Source organism: Globicephala melas, chromosome 10 (genome assembly GCF_963455315.2).
Source record: "Globicephala melas chromosome 10, mGloMel1.2, whole genome shotgun sequence".
NCBI classification, from domain to species: domain Eukaryota; kingdom Metazoa; phylum Chordata; class Mammalia; order Artiodactyla; family Delphinidae; genus Globicephala; species Globicephala melas.
The window spans coordinates 30,752,897-30,769,716 of NC_083323.1; positions in this window are offsets into that span (position 1 = coordinate 30,752,897).

Consider the following 16,820-nt stretch of genomic DNA (forward strand, 5'->3'; position numbering starts at 1 on the left):
AATTCAGTATATATAACTATATAGACTTTATTCATAGATGAACTATATAGTATACTCTAATTTCATTTCCTTTCCTATAAATTTTATTTTTCTTGGAGTATCCTTATCTAGCTATTTTTCTTTTGTTTAATTTTCTAAGTACCTATCACAGCTCAACTCCCAACTTTTTGCCAGAATCTGCTCTGATGCACTCAAACATATCAAATAATTTCTTAAATTGTCACTTTGCTGTACACCTGAAACGAACACAATATAGTAAATAAACTATACTTCAATTAAAAAAACAAGTATTGGAGTTATCCCTCCTGGATGTGTAGACTTGATGTTCTCTAGTCTAACTACACTGTTGTTTCTTTGGGATCTCCCTTCATCATCATGATGGAAATTCCCTTCAACTCTCTCCTGTGTTAGAGACTCTGTTTTCTGGTTCCCATCTCCTGGTTCCTCTTTCTTGGTTTACCCTCTCTACTAGTTCCAGAGAAAAGGAGCATGGGAGCACATGTTTTGAGGCTTTTCCTGTCTGAAATATTTTTAGTCTATTCCCATTCTTGAGGGATAATTTGTCCAGATACAGACTTTAATACTGGATGTCATTTTCCTTAGAATTTTCAAAGCATTATTTCACCACCGGGACTGCCACTGGAAAATCAAGTACGATGTAATTTTGATTCTTGGCTTCTGATCTACTTTTCTTTCTGATCTGGGAAGATCTAAGATATTTCCATTCTTGGTATTTTGAAAGTTCATGATCTTACACCTTGATGTGTAATTTTCTTCATTCATTATATCAGGAATCTGGTGGGCACTTTCAAGTTCAGTTCGTGGAAACTTTTCTTGAATTATTTCTTTGACAAAATCTTGCTCTTCGTTTTTTCTATTCTTTTTATCTAGAACTTCTGTTGGTTAAACGTTGGACATTCTGGCTTGTTTTTCTTTGTCTTTTGTTTTACTTTGTAGATTGTGATCTCCACTTTACTCTCCATCTTCCTATTGCATTTTAAATTTCTGATGTCACATTTTAATTTCAAGAACTTTCTTGTATTCTTAATGTTCCATTAAAAATAACATCTTGGCTTTTGTTCCATAGCTGGATTATCTTCTCTTATCTCTCTCTGGGAATATTAATTTATTTGGAGAAGAACGTTTTTGTTTCTACCCTGTCTTATCCCTCCCAGTTTCTTTCACTGTTTGTTTAATTGTTGTCCCTCTTGTTTGAGGTTTTCCTCAAATGTCTTGTGTCCTCTGGGTGTCCACTCATACTTAAATTTGATGCACTAAAAGGCTGTCTGGGCACACCAATGGGCTTTATTCCAGCATGATTGGATTGGGATGTTTCACTTGGAGATCCACAACTATCAGTATCTGTAGATCTTTTCTCACAGGCTGGTGTGAGAAATTTCCTTCCCAGGGACCTAGCCTGGCTGCTGGTGCATTCTGGGAGCTGAGTGAGGATAAAGGGAGGGCTCTCATTATTCAGCATGTCTATTGTGACTCCAATGTTTTATTTTCAGTACATCACTTTTGACTTCAGCTGTTCACAATATAAGATCCTCCTGTTTCAATCCCTCCAAAGAGCATTTTTTTGTTGGGTGAGGAAGAGAAAGTTCTCTGGCTGAGTAGGCTGGGAGAGTTGAATCTGGGCAAGGAGTGGGTCTAATTGTTTTTGGCTTTTGATCCCAGCGTTGCTTTCAAATATGAATCTGTTAGCCACATCTTTTCCTCTCTTTTAGAGGTAAAAGATGTCTTCAATTTTGAAACATTCCAGGGTTCTTTTATGTACATAACCTTATTCCTAATCTTACTACATTGTTGGTGTATGTTTAACTTTTCCCCTTTTTAATAAGTTAGACATCCTCATATGTTGGCTTTATAGATTTCAAAATTTTGATGCTGTCAGTTCCTTCTCTGTTCTCATTTTCCTTGTAGATTTATATATTTTTTTCATATCTTCAGTGTCATTTTTGTCAAGTGTGGGAAACGAATGAAGATCAAGATATATGTTCAAATTGCCATGTTTAAACAGAAGTCTCTGTTTTATTTTTAATTCAACGTTTACTTAATAGGATATTAAAATTTGGGAGGATTTTAAAATAGCAAAATCACACAAAATTCCATTACTTTAGTACAACTAATTTGAAAATTGTCATAATTTTATTTATATTATACATACTTATATTTTCTTTGTGATTTCATTTAATATTTTATCATAAATATTTTATATTTTCCTATAGGATATTTGTAGTTATGGCTTTGTAATGTTTCATTTTGTTGATGTCACATTATTTATTCAATCAGTCTATGTTGGATTCTAATTTTTTCCTGCCATTCATAATATCAAAATAAACATTTCTTTATCTTTTTTGCCTTTCTTGATATTTTTCCTAAAAAATACATTCCTTGCAGTGCAATAACTGAATCAAAGATGAAGAACACCTTTATGGGTCCTGGTACACATTTCCATATTGGTTTTCCAAAAATTTTACATCAAATTTTAAAACCTCTCAACGACTGAAGATTATTTTGCCAAAATTATTTTTATTAACAACTTGTCCCTTCAGAGCTCTTTCCTAAAACAGAGATCTTGTCCAAGAGGAGTGTTCTTTAAACATCTTTGCTGTACATATGTTTCTGAGAACCTGATTAAAAGGCTACGGACCTTTTCCTCATTAAAGTGAATTCCTTGAGCCACGTGAAGTGATATGTGCATGTGCCCCGTCCCCGTAATTTCAGGCACTTGATGAGCACCTTTGAAGCCCATTCTATGGACTCTGGTGTAAGACCCCAATATCCAGAGAAAGTACCTTTCAGAGCTGTGAGCATTAAATTCCTTTGCAGTTGAGAAATTCGAACAGATAAAATGGAATCACAGAATCACTGAGGACACCGTAGTTTGGGATTTATGTTGCTCTTTCCCTTACCATCATAACTATGGCGCTAAAATCTAGGGCTAAAATCTAGAGTGATGAGAAGCAGATTTTTCTAATCTTCTCCCAATTCCTGTCCCTTAAATTCACTCCATTGCTTTGAATTTATTGGCTAGAAAGATGATCGCCATATAGGTTGGATACATAAACTTTAGTCAAAAAATGAGCAAAACAGGAAGCTTAAATGGGGATTGGGTGTGAGAAACTTGGAGAAAATAATAGAGCATGTGGAACTAAGTATGGCCTATTCTGAAGGATTGTACAATCTTACATGATAAAATGCATATTGAGGAACTGAAATTGGAACTCCTGGTAACCATGGGAACAGCAGTGTTATGACTCAATTGTTAGAAAAAACAGTCCTGGGACTTCTGTGAAATGGAAATGATTGTTTAGATAATGATACATCTCCAGTGTATCCAGGATGGATAGAGAAGTTCCAGCATAATTGGAAATAGTAGGCTAAAATATGAGGAACTTCTGAAATCCAGCTTTCCAAGGTATTTCTCCTTGAAACAAATACAATTAAACTTTATAGGAAATTCCAGCATCTGGCATTTTGCAATGTGACATTGAAATTTTATGGCTGTAATTTCCTATATGTCCATAATTTTCCATATTCCTCCTCTTTGTATATTCTATATTTAGCAGTTTTTCAGTAGCTTGCTCCTGGAAAAATGTCATGTGAGATTTCTATTATTCTAGTCTCCAGATCCCAGAGTTAATTTTAGAAAGAGAATTTAGAAGTTAAATGCAGAGTAATCTTAGAAGAAGAAATTTATCTACATATAAGGAAGTACTTAGGTCTGTGGTATCTTTGCTATGGAGAAACTTTATAATTAACATTTAATTCAAATGTAACATTCTCTCAGGAGATATGCTTCTTGCTTACAAATACAAACAACGCTGCCAACTTGTTTTTCTTGCTCTGGATGTTTACAGAATGTTAAAGTGAAGCTCAGGAAAGTTAAGTGATATCTCTAAGGTAATAAAATTGTAAGTGACCATGTGGTGACTGGACCTCAGTACTCACTCCCCTTGTCATTTTATGTCCAAAGCTTGTGCTCTTCCCATTACTCCACGTGGTCATTAAGATCTGTAACTGCTAACTTTGCTACAAATAGGGGCAGGTGTGTTGCTTCTGATTCTCTGCAAAACTGAGAATTCATATTGCTGATCTTGATGACTGGTATACCCTTTCCCTCAATCATCACAGCCTCCTGACTGTTCATGGCTAAGGTCAAGTGCCACATCCTTGCATTAAACTTTCCTATATCTACCCAGTTGGACCATCTCTCCATCCTTGACATTTCCACAACGTTTAATTTTACGTTTCGTATATTCCTTTATAATCTTCCTCTTTTATTGTGTCCATGCTTAGTTTAGCTACTTAAAGGTATTTTATATATGATAAAAGTCCACACACTCATTCATTGTAGGTGGCTAGTTTTGTCAAATGACCAGATTGTGTTGTTTTCTGTATGCCTTCAGGCGACCAGACAAAGAGAAGATGAAAAGTTGCTGAAATGTGGGTAAGAATTAAGAAGTGTAATGTGTTAGCCCTTTCCCTCCATTTGAGGGAAGTTTCTATAGAATGAGTAGTTTCTGTAGAATGGATGAAACCTTGCCTGGAAAGAAAGCTTTGGAAGAAGACTGAAGAGAATTCCTTTTAGTGCTCAGAAAGGCATGAAACCGAGGCCTCCATGCAACTGCATTATGCTAAATATTTTATAATTTAAAAGACGGGCTTGTTTTCAGTGGCTGTAAGATCTCAAAAAGTGCAACTCTATCGATGTACATGACATCCATGATAACCACAACTATCGTAAACCCCAAACATTTAATTTCTCCAAAAGAATTCCTAGACATGTTCAACTGCCAGATGTGGTCATTTCTGTTTCTATATCTGGAACATTGTTTTGTGGAACTGGTCTAACTTCTGGTAAACCCTATATTTAAAAACTTATTTGAGGGCTTCCCTGGTGGCGCAGTGGTTGAGAATCTGCCTGCCAATGCAGGGGACACGGATTTGAGCCCTGGTCTGGGAAGATCCCACATGCCGCGGAGCAACTAGGCCCGTGAGCCACAATTACTGAGCCTGCGAATCTGGAGCCTGTGCTCTGCAACAAGAGAGGCCACGACAGTGAGAGGCCCGCGCACCGCGATGAAGAGTGGCCCCCACTAGCCGCAACTAGAGAAAGCCCTCGCACAGAAACGAAGACCCAACACACCCAAAAATTAATTAATTAATTTAAAAAAACCAAAAACTTATTTGAGATAAGGCAATCATATACAACATGGATGTGTTTTCTTTGAATTGTAATTGATTATTGAGCATCTCTTCTAAAAATTCTAGTAATAACAGATAGCTAAAAAGAATAACAATAATGATTCTTTTTTTTTTTTTTGCGGTACGCGGGCCTCTCACTGTTGTGGCCTCTCCCTTTGCGGAGCACAGGCTCCGGACGCGCAGGCTCAGTGGCCATGGCCCACAGGCCCAGCCGCTCCGCGGCATGTGGGATCCTCCCGGACCAGGGCACGAACCCATGTCCCCTGCATTGGCAGGCAGACTCCCAACCACTGTGCCACCAGGGAAGCCCACCACATGGGCTTTTTCGTGGGGCTGATCCACCTGAAGCTGGCTTACCCTAGATCACCCCAGGTGATCCAACAGTGAGAGAGAAACAGAGAGACTGAGAGACAGGGAGAGGGAGGAATCACAGGATGGAATCAGCAGTCTTTTATAACTAAATCTTGAAAGCGATATATCACTTCTACAGTGTTCAATTTGTTAGAAGCAAGCTCTAAAGGCAAAGGACACTGGAAAACATCTTGGAGGCTGGCTATTACATTTAGTAACCCTCCACATTTTCACTCTTTTAAATCATTGCGCTATGTATGGATTTCTATCAATGTAGCTCTGGAATTTAGGACTGTGAAAGCCAAGATAAGCCAGGTAGTGAAGTGTTGAAGCCATGGTAATGAATGGTCTAATCCCAAGACAACCATAAAAATTGCTGGTCTGTGGGCCAAATCCAGGCTATAAAACTCCAAAGGCTGGAAATACATGGGAGCCTAAAATGAAACAAATGGCAAAGATTCAAAGTATAGAGACTGGTGGTAACAGCAAGACTGATTTGTAGCAAGGTAGTCAGTTAAGAGGACACTTTACCAACAATGAGACCTTTTGATTTGTTAATTCGTTCAATATTCAGCAAATATTTAGTGAATTCCTACTAAGCTCCAGGTGCTATTGAAAGCTTTGTGCATATAGCAGCAAACCTGGAAGCAAAGATTGCCATGGGCGGGCAGGAAACATCTTATAGCAGGTGCTTCCTTTGTGTGTTGACAGAGACAACAAGTGACTTCCCAGGATTTGACCCTTTCAGGATTTGTGGGCAGGAGAAGATATTTATATAAAAAGATAATAGGTAGAGTAGAGCTTGCATTCAGGGACATGAGGCAGGTCCTAGAAACCTTTTCATGCATTTACAGTCCTTCCTAGTTTAACTGAATGCTTTAAAAATGCTTGTTGCCCCCAAGTTTATGAGTCCAGGCACAGGTGTGGAGTGGCAGGGTCTATAAAAGCTACAGACTGTTGAAAGCATCAACACACTACCTGCTTTTCCTTACCTGCCTTAGTTAGCCATTGTAGCACAGTCATCTCTTTCTTTACGCTCAAACTGTATATATTTATATAACAGTTAGATCTGGAATTCTGCTCCAGAAACCTCGGTCAAAACCCAAACTAGTTTTCTTCCTGTTGAGACGGAGGCAGAGGAGAGAAATTGGGAAAGGAGGAAACAAAGTTTTCTTGGCTGATCCAAGGAAAGTTAGGTCGACTTGGGGATAAACTGTAAAGACTCCATATCTGTGTTAGCTGGGTGGAGCCAGTAACCATGGTGACCCTACCTCTAGGACACTTGTAAAGCTTTTGACCTACAAATGAATTTAATTTCCTCTGTCTCTGTGATTGAAAGCCCGTTTTCGATTCCATTAGACCCAAATATTCCATTGCCTGTACTCACATCAACAGTTTATTGGTGTGAAATTTTTTTATGGGTCTCTGGGGAGACTGACACTAGTTCTGTGGAGCACATACGGTTTACTTCAGTCATGCACATTTCAAAAGGGAGGAACTTGGAGGAAAAGCCAGCCGCGAAAATTTATTATTTTGAAAGTGAATCTGTGAGAAAAATAGAATTGAACTTTTAAAATGAAATAATGGCAAAGCAAAATATTAAGGCATAATAGGTAGCCACGGCCATCTCTGTGACTGTGAGTCATTTTTCTTGGAGATTGTCATATCTGATGCCACATACACAAATGTTTTGTACTTACTCAGCAATTAAAGGTAAGAGGTTGTGAAACTCTAAATGAGCTAGGAAAAAAAAAGAAAGAAGAGGCAAAGGGCTGAGTTTGAGTGAGTAAAGGAAGATAAATCAGATGAGATTGCATGTTGATGACACTCACCAGGGTTGCCCAACAGTAATATCTGACAAACAGCAAGAGAAAAAGGAAACATTTTCGCAGAGTCAGCCACCCTCAGCATCTCTCTTCAAAACCCTACTAAGAAATCCCCACCGCTGGATGAGTTATTTCCTCTTTCTGCTGTATGAATACAATGGGAAAAAAAATAGACCCTAGAGCTGAAATATTGAAGTTAGGAAATAGTGCCATGAGTAATAACACAATAATGAATTGGACAGAAAGGCCTGGAGGTATGGATCTTCCATCTAGAGGCTTCGATTTAGTCGAGTCCCTTCTGGTATGTGGATATTTCTCCCGTCTCTTTAGGCTGTTACGTATGGTCTTTTGTTTATGACTGTCCTTGGTTTTGTTCATTCTTCTTCCTGCCTGGATTCCAGTGGAACTGTACACCCTCCTCCCCCTTCTTTGTCCTTGTCATACCTGCCTTCAAATTCCTATGCTTTCTTTAAAATCCAACTTAAATTCATTTTTCTACCAAAGAAACTCAGCTCTCCCAGTCCAACTTTCACCTTTTTCTCTTTTTTCCTCCTAATATCTTTAGCCCTTTATTAAATTGGTCACAGTGTCCTTTTTACACAAGTTACTTATACCTTTTCTGTTGTCTCTATTGAGTTGAAGTCTCCAGAGGGCAAAAGGCTTGTTATGAGCATCTTTATATTTCCGATAACATTTACTCAGTGATATGAGAGATATAAAAGGCCAGTATAATACGTCAATGTTTATTGACTTAAAGTATACACTAACTCTTAATCATTTTAACAGAGATTAGCAAGATTCTAGGCAAAAGTTCTTTAAACTTTCTTGCAGTTAAAACTAATTAACCTCTATCTATTTTTTTTTTTTTTTTTTTTGGCCACGCAGCTTGTGGGATCTTAGTTCCCCAATTAGGGCTTGAACCAGGGCCCTCGGCAGTGAAAGTGTGGAGTCCTAACCACTGGACCACCAGGGAATTCCCAACCTTTACCTTCTTTTGCTTTGCTTTGTAGAATGCTGATGAAACGAACAAGATTATTTAATTTTTGGAAAAAATTTGGAAAAGTTGTTTTATGTTTATTTTAGAATGTTTTGATTAAAAAGAAAAAAAAGAAATTGAGTCTACCTACTTTGAGTTCTTTGGAGGCACAAGACCACGTGGTTGTCTTGTTGGCTTTATATTAGAGCTGGGGAAGATTCTAGAATCTTTTAGTTTTTGTAGAGGAACCTTTTAAACAGAGCTTTGTGTTGTAAAAAAGAAACAGAATGCCCAGCACTAGATCTTATGGCTTTTCTCTCTTCCTTTTCCCACTCAAGCCTCTCAAAGGTGTAGTTTATGCCTGTTGGCTACACTTTTGAGATATGCCTTCATTTCCTAACGGTTTGCAATTAGCTGACTTTGATCTTCATCACACTCTAAAAACAGTTCTCTAAAGGGTCAGTTGTGACTTGCTTTTTGTCAAAATCTCTCAGCAGCATTTGCTGTTGATAACCTCCTCCTTGTGACCCCCTGCTGCCTCGGCTTTGACATTATTCTCTCCTAGATTTTCTTCTAGGGGTAGGGAAAAATTAAAGTGTTAAATCTCCTGCTAGGAGCTTTTGTGCATCACTGTATTTGAGCTTCATGACAACTCTCTGGGGCAGCAGACACTCTCGTATACTGTCACTTGAGGATAGATAGTTTTGTTTTGTCCCATTGGCCAGTTATGTCACGGGGGTTTGGGTGGGGCTAGGTCTCGTGTGCCTTAGCTGGTTGCAAGTTCCTTGAGAGTGAAATCCACACCTTTCACCCCTTCTCTATCACTCACAATGCCTGACACAGCACATATTCTCAGGGCTTAGTAAATATTTGTTGACTCATTATAGATGAAAGTGCTCAGATCTTGAAGATGAAGACCAACATGCACCAGTTTTTGTTGAATATCTCTATTTTTCCAAGGGCTAGAAGAGATCTCCTTTCATAAGCTATCTTAAAAAACAAAACCAAACCAAGAAAACCACATTCATGAAAAGATCATGTTTGACACTAAGATTAGAAAACGATTAGCAACTGTCACCTGTTGGCCAGAGTGGGTTTCCTTCCAATGACAGGAAAACCTCTCAGCTGGGAGTGACTGAACCCTGAGGCCTCTGACTTAGATCAGGGTGATTATATTTATTACCTGCTCTGGGCAGCTTGGCCCCGTTTCTGAGTCAGATGCACTGAATTTGTACTTTCTGTCTGACACACAGGTGTCTTATCCCTCATTTCCATGTGAGATTAGGACCAGGCTGGGGTGAGGTGGGAAGAGTTGGGGTGGCGCTGGTGAAGTTGGTCTGTGTCACCCTCTCCATTTCCTCTTACACTCCCTCTATCGCCTTTCAGTTCCTCATTTCCCACCAGGTGCCAGCGGGGTTATACTTCCCCGTGATCTTCCTTGTCATGGGGGAAGTGGTGGGAACCAACATTTTTTTGAAAGTGTGCCTACTATAAAGCATAACTGGGCATTCAGCATCATTGTGTCATTTGCAGTCTCTTGGCAACTCCATGAAGTAGATTTTATTACTTTTATAGCAGAGAGGTTGAAACTGAGGCTTTGAAAAGATAGGAAACTTGTCCATATTATACAGCTCGTATATACAAATGTGGCATTTAAAGTTCAGCTTGTCTGACTCCAAAACATCTGGGCTTCTTATATTGTACAAGGTTACCTCCTCAGAAGGAGAGGGATGTTATAAAATAGTTTCCCATTGAGGGCTTTGTAGCTTATGGTAGAGAGAGACCCGTGCTTTTCCAATAGAGCTCCAGCAAATTTGCGATGGTCACAGGATCAGGGCTTTTGGGGTGGAGGAGGCTATATTTTCTCTCAGGACAGGATCTTCTAATCTTTTTTTTTTTTTTTTTTTTTTTTGGTACGCGGGCCTCTCACTGCTGCGGCCTCTCCCATCGCGGAGCACAGGCTCCGGACGCGCAGGCTCAACGGCCATGGCTCACGGGCCCAGCCGCTCCGCGGCATGTGGGATCTTCCCGGACCGGGGCACGAACCCGTGTCCCCTGCATCGGCAGGCGGACTCTCAACCACTGCGCCACCAGGGAAGTCCCTGGATCTTCTAATCTTTATATGTGCTTCATAGCATTGCTCCTGACCTCTTCAACTAAGCATCGTTAGGCACCTAAGGTAAATAACCTAGAATTGAACACTTGGAGACATTTTTCTTTGATGAATGTTCTTTTATTAGTCCTGGGAAAATGAATTTAGGGTGCTAGGTCCTTCCTTTTAATCAAAGAAAATGCTTAGGTTAAAATAAGGAGCAAAGCCCTCCCATCGGCACTAAATTAACTGACCGTGGGAATGTGTGTGCAACATTCAGGTGAATCCCTCTGCACAGGTTGATGCTATAGTGCTTACTTGTGACTTGGCAGGTGATGCAGCCTCATGGGATTTTAGAAGCTTCTTTAGGGTAAAGATCATGGCTGGAACAGTGACTGGGTCTTCATTATCCAAGGAGTGGACATCCAAGGAATGAATATATATATATATATAAAATGCTCCTAAAAATGAATCCACTTACACTTAAATTTCTTTTTTTCATAATTAAAAGAACCATGAATTGGGTCTGTATCTTCAAAAGGAAATTAAATGTCATGGTGATAATTTGTTTATTCTTACTTACATTTAAATAAATGTAAATTAAATTATATTTAGCACATTAAGAAAACAAAGATGAATGAAATACTGATAATTCTTTTCGGCCTAACTTTTCTAATAAAATTGTATGGTAGCAATATTGAAATCTTCACTTAATGTATATATGCCTTTTGCAACGTTATCTCAATGGAGTTTTTGCCTTAAGTGATGGCTTTACCAATTTTCCTAAAGTGCTCTCTTAATCCTTTTTATCAAATCATTCTTTTTTTCTTTTTTACCATGCCTATCATATCAGTTTCCTTGTTGATTTCCTCTTCATTAATTTTTAATAGACCCACCATTGCCAATTCTTTTGTGTGGGGGTGTGTGATCCAAGAATTTTCCGACGTAACTTTCATCAATCTTATGAAATCCTACAACTTTTGCAATGTTTGTCATTTTGCTTGGCAATCTATTGCATTGCATTTGCGTTGTTTGATTAAATGTCTATAACATCTACACCATCAGAGTTGGTATTGATATGATGGTTGGAGATACAAGCTAGGGGTTAAGTAGAGTGGGATAAGTGGTGACTAGCATTTCAAGAGGTCAATCAGCCTCTTTACGAATATTTTTGTGTTCTGGTGCTTCTTTGCTTCCCTAAGCAACCATGTAATTGTGGGATGGAGTATAATGCATGTTTAAATAATAAGGACTCCCTGGGCTCAAATAATTGTTGAATGGAGTGGAACTGACCTTGCCTGGATCTGCTCTCAACCTATAAATACAGCAGATGTTAGGAGCCTTCAGGCTCAGGTTGCACAGAGATGAACTAAATCCTCTTCTAACTCTTTTGGTGTGCATGAATAGAGATGAATGCATTCCAGAACTACTGGAATGTTAAATCTCAAATCTAGAGACCTGCTTGAAGGCCCATAATTATTTCTATTTTGATGCCTTTCAACAGATCTAAGGATTTGAGTAGTTTTGATTCAAGGTGGGCCAAGGATGGTAAAACTGAATGAGACTGAGGTTCCAGGCCTGTCCTATCATTGCTATAGTGTGCTTTTCGAGGTGCAGGGAAGTGGGGGAGGCTCATTAGCTTCAATGGACTTCAATACTGCGCTCTTTGTTTCTTTTAACCTCATTTATCTGTTATATTCCGTGTTGGTATAACTTAATAAATAAGAATCAATTTTCCCTTTCTAAAGTACTTAGATATAATAGGTCAGTGGGAGAGGATGAACACACTTGCTACCCACCCTCCTTTAACTACATATGTATGACCACATATTTGAATAGTATTATTTGCAAAATATAAAAGCACTTAAAAGTGATAAATTTTTTTTCACAGGTAGGGAGAGTAATGATGACTTGTTTGCCTCTTCCTTTTTGCTTCTTTAACATGCTGTTTAGATGAATTTTTTTCTTTTTGCTCCTATTATAGTTGGATGTGGAAGTTTTTATCAATTTTGTATTTTTCTTCCTGCTAAATTGCAAACTTCTTGAGGGCAAAACTCCCATCTTACTCTGTTTCATGTGCCCAGGATCTGACATAGGACTCCATAAATGTCTGCCACATTGCTCTTTAATTAAGTTAGAAATTGAGAACCTGGCTTAGAAAGGACAGACATGGTAAATGGTTACAGTGGAAGTGCAGTGGGTTGTACTAACTTTGCAAAGACAGGGAATGAAACAAGGTTAACTGGTGGCAGGTAGGACAGAGGATAGGTCATCTGTGGTGTATTATGAAAGGGGCAGAGGCCAAAGTACAATGACTATTTTACTGAAAAAAACAAATAAACAAGCTGGAACATTCTTGCCTGAGCACTTATAAACTTGGCGCCAGTGAGCAGTTAGATGCTCTATGCTAGTGACAAGGTATAAAACCATCTGTGTAGTCTCTTAACCTTTCTAATTTGCACTCTTTCAAAAGTGCTTCCCTATAGGAAATGACACTTGTTAATAAAGTGTCCATGACGTTTAGCCAGTGCTTAATACAAGGTGATGGAATCACCATAAAATGGAGATTTTAATCTCCAAATATCTCCATTTTAAGGAGATTCCATTACATCAGAAATTTCCAATGAGCAACAGAAAAAGGGCACAAAGGTTTTCTGGAAGCTATATGTCTGCTGACTGTATCCATAGACCTATCATAGACTGTATGAAGAAAGAAGAGCTTAATTAGACAGATGAGCAATTTCCTGAAAAGGCCTCTGCAGGCGTTGGATTACATCTCATTTCCTCTAAAAGAGGCATGAAAACCATGATGATTAACAACTCACTGTTTTGGAGCTTAGCCACTCTCCAGTTTGTCTTCACTAGGTGGGAATAAAGGAAAGTGATGCTACTGCTTTTGAGTTGGGTTCTCTTAGTCATGAATGTTGGATTTCTTTGCAGAATGTGTGTTAAATTGAGTTCCAGATTATCAGAGTGTGGGATTCCACTTTGCGGCTTGCCCTTGGTAAAGCTGCAATCATTTTAGCCAGAAGAATGTTCTAATCCATCTGTCCCCACTTTCAGTGGCTCAGGAAACAGAAACTAATTTTGATTTCAACTAATCCAAACTTGATGAAGAAAGGAAATATAATGCTGCTACATGAAAGCACGGAGTTCCTGCCAGAGCCAACATGTACTTCAAAAAATATTTTACTAATATCTGACTTATTCATATCACCTCGATCTTTCTGTTTCAGAGCATATGACTGAGAGCTGGCTGTACTGGAAATTAAATGATTTCATCAGTATCAAAACGCTAACACTGACTTAGAAGATCAAAGTCAGGAGAAAGCCCTCTCTGGATAGTACGGACCTTAGCTTCCATTTCTCAGTGCTTCTGCTTCTTTGAAATAAAGGAAGTTTAAGTCTTACTTAGTTTCCTTTTGCTCACTTGTCTTTTTTTTTTCCTTTTGTGTTTTACAAAACTCAGTCATTGAAACCCCTCCCATTTCACCATGATACAGACACAGTGTAATTATCAAGAAAAGAAAACTTTTTATTCTTTGTAAACTGTCAGAAATCCTAGTTAGTGAATCTCGTTACAGATCATTGATTTGAGATACTTGGAATTTTTTTTAAACAGTTGGCCAGATATTTGGGATGGCTATTCTTGCTAGCATTACTCTTTCAGCAGTCAAGTTTAGGTAACTATTGAACCAACTGAAATGTAAAGAAAGATAGGTTGAGTGCCAGGTTTCATTTAAATATATTTGTATATAGAAGAATTGTAAACATGGTCCTTTTAAAACAGAAATTAATTAAGGATTTAAAAAAATAGTATGGTGGGAGGGAAACATTGATGAAGATGAGATTTTGATATCCACTACATGAGGCAAGCTGGAAGACAGGAAATCTTCCTGGGTTGGCCAGTTAGTTTGATCAGCAACATTTTTACTTTAGTTCAGAAAAAGACTTGTATCAGTGTATTAGTCAGGGTCCTCCAGAGAAACGGAACCAACAGAATATTTGTTTACTTATTTATTTATTGTGAGGAATTGGCTCATGTGATTATGGAGGCTGAGAAACCCCATGATCTACCTTCTGTAAGCTGGAGACCCAGGAAAGCTAGTGACAAAATTCAGTCTGTATCAGAAGGCCTGAGAACCAGGTGAGCCAATGGTAGATAAGAGAGTCCAAGGTCAGAAGATAAGATGAGATGTCCCAGCTCAATTGATGAAGCAGGAAAAAAAGGGATGTATTCCTGCTTCTTCCTCCTTTTGTTCTGTTCGGGCCCTGAATGAATTGGATCACGTCCACTCATATTGAGGAGGGCTATTTACTTTACGGAGTGCACCAAATTCAAATGCTAATCTCATCAAAATACCAAAATGTGTATTAGTCAGGGTTTTCCAGAGAAACAGAACCAATAGGAGATTTGTTTATTTAGTTGTTTGTTTGTTTTAGGTATTGGCTCATGAGGTTACCTACCCATATTAGTGAAGGTGATCTTCTTTATTCCATGTTTTGATTCAAATGCTAATCTCTTCCAGATACACACTCACAGACAAAAAAGAAATAATATTTCACCAGCTATCTGAGCAACCCTCAGCCTGGTCAAGTAGGAACATTAAAATTAGCCATCACAGGGCCCCTTTTACCAAATAAGCAGTTAAGCTTGGCATCAGAATTGGAGTACATGGAAGTGATCTGGGAATGTCCTTCTGGTGTTTTTGAGAAGTTTAAAACCACCAAAACCATCTTAGATAACATTTAATAAATTAATAGAATTCACAGAGTAGATTTCATAAACAGAAGTTACTATAAGAGTTCCAAAGATCCCATTTAATTTATAATTAGAGGTTCATGAAAAGAAGCAAGGGAGAGTGTGAACTCAAACTGTAGTACAACAAATTTTAACATTCTTCCCTTTTCTACTTTTTCTCCACTCCACGTGACATTATGGCATTGATTTGCTCACCACAACTGCCAACTCCCACACATAGATATGCACAAAGTTGTCTCAGTGTAGATGTTTAACAAAGGTTCAAGCAGGAGTACGCAGGCCAAGTCTGGCCATCAGATGTGTTTTGTTTACCTCTGCCGAGTGTTTAAAACTTTAAAAAATTTATCTTCAACACTAAAGCATAAATACAAATTTCTGGGCTGTTTTGAAAAGTGGAGAGATTTGGTATTGCTGGACCTGTAATATCCATGTGGCCCCGAGAGGCTGGAGCTGAGTTGCAAGGGCCATTGACACAATCCCTACCACGCTCTCATTTCTCTTTGACATTGGGCGTGAGTTGCCACTTATGATCAAGGTTGGACTGCTGTTTTTCTTACAATAAAGTTAGGATAAAAGTGAAATATTTCTAAAATCTGTATTTTTTTTTCAAAAGCAGGCCAATGACAGGTAGATTGAGAAGAGTGTGAGTTTCAAAAAAAGAGGAGTCAGCATAGTACTTATAGATACAAAGGCAATCCTTAAATATTTAAATTTCAGTTGAATGTATCTGGCCCACCTCACTAATGTTACCTGCTTGATCTACTTTGGGTTAATATATTTGCATGTCTCTTTTAGGAACTTGAGAATGATGTAAAGTAATACTTGGCCTAATGAAAAAAAATTATTTCAGGGACCTGTTTTGTGGCACTGAACTTTGTCACCAAGAGGTAACAATGATGTAGGATGCCCTAAGCAGTGTTCTTTCACTTTTTCTCTTCTTGAAGAGGGCTCTATATGGGGCTTCCTGGCTCTTTGTGTGCATGTTTCCATCTTTATCTGGATAATTCTGTACCCACTGACACAAAGGACTCCTGTGTCTGGGACTTGCGTTCTGCTTTTCTAATTTTTGGTTGTTTGTGTGCATTTCTATGTATGTGTGTATGGGGGAAATGTTGAGTGGGGAGCAGGTAGGGTGGGTGTTGGTGATGGGAGTTGGTCTATTCTTCAGCGGGATTTCAGTTCAGACCGATCTGTCAAAGATGTGAAACAATTTACACTATGGTTACTTTCTCAGATGCCACTACTGCTCTTGGCATTGAAAAGACTGATAAACACTTAGCCAGACTCATCAGTAAAAAAAGGTAGAGGGCCCAAATTAATAAAATCAGAAATGAAAAAGGAGAAGTTACAACTGACACCACAGAAATACAAAGGATCATAAGATACTACTATGAACAACAATATGCCGACAAAATGGACAACCTAGAAGAAATGGACAAATTCTTAGAAAGGTACCATCTCCCAAGACTGAACCAGGAAGAAACAGAAAATATGAACAGACCAATTACCAGTAATGAAATTGGATCAGTAATTATAAAACTCCCAAAAAACAAGAGTCCAGAACCAGATGGCTTCACAGGTGAATTATACTAAACATTT